The sequence below is a fragment of the Nanorana parkeri genome, unplaced genomic scaffold (assembly GCF_000935625.1).
Source record: "Nanorana parkeri isolate BGI_ZX_2015 unplaced genomic scaffold, ASM93562v1 scaffold113, whole genome shotgun sequence".
NCBI lineage: Eukaryota > Metazoa > Chordata > Amphibia > Anura > Dicroglossidae > Nanorana > Nanorana parkeri.
The window spans coordinates 245,901-246,983 of record NW_017306381.1 but is presented as its reverse complement, the minus strand read 5'-3'; the positions used below and the strand labels follow the sequence as shown (position 1 = coordinate 246,983).

General features: G+C 43.7%; 1 protein-coding gene across 3 annotated transcripts in view; it reads right to left on the bottom strand.

Annotated features, from left to right (window-relative positions):
- Positions 1-1,083, bottom strand: part of LDB1 (LIM domain binding 1) — a 136,898-nt gene that overhangs the window by 545 nt on the left and 135,270 nt on the right. The gene's annotated exons all lie outside the window — the stretch shown is intronic.

Below are 1,083 nucleotides of genomic sequence, written 5' to 3'. Positions count from 1 at the left end.
TGTATATATATACATATATACACACACACACACATGCATACATACATTTTTATGAGAACCTTTGCAGTTTATTTAAAGACCAACTGAAGTTTCACACCAATTTACCCCCTTTTTAGTCCAGTTTATGTTTTATGACCAATTTTTTCATAAAGCCTTTATAATACAGTTTTTCTCTTCGTAAAAATGCTGCTTCCTGCCTTCCCACTGCAGTGCTTTGTGCTGGCAGAGCTGAGTAATAGCCACACCTCTTATTACCAGGAAAAGGGTGCATCTGTCCAGGTCTGGTACATTACAGGGTACACTGGGTCTTTTCTATAGCCTTTTAAAATGCACAATCATAACTAAAGTCTCGCTCCACAACTGCTGTAACAGTAGTGGCAGGACTGAAAATGGAGGCTGTTGGTCTAAGGCCTAAGCCCTCAGGGGCAGGGCCCTCCTTACCATCTTGTCTTGATTTGTATGGTAACTGTAATGTCTTCCTTATATTGTAAATTGCTGTGAAAACTGTTGGCGCTATATACATCCTGTATATTTATTTCTGTGACTTCAGTTGGACTTTAAGAAAAATTGATGGGCACCATAGAATACAGGCAGTCCCCAAGTTTCAAACATCCGGCATACGACCCCCTACCTTCAAACGGAGGCTATTACTGTACAGCAGGGGGTCCCAGACTGCAGCCGAAGTGTACCACGCAGCATTTCAGTAGCTGTAATGCTACCGCGCTCGTGCTGACATGGAGTGCATGCCTTTTTGGGTCTGGTTCATAGTACTGTACGTACATTATAGGAAGTTGGCTCTTGTTAGACTGAGGTTTTCACTGCTGTCTGTATCCTCATTACAGGAAGACACAACAGGAAGTGTAGGGAATCTACCCCTAGGAAGGGAAATTCACTCCTGTAAGAGTGATCATGGGAAAAAGGCGTCCCCACTGAAGCCTTTTCACCAATCCTTGTTTCCACGACAACCCAAAATGTTCCAAATCCAATTGTCACAGGGACAGAAAGTGAGGTGAAATCGTCTGAACACACAGCAAAACAAACTTTACAGGGGGGGGGGGGGGAGTAGATTCTCCCTTGTCCCTC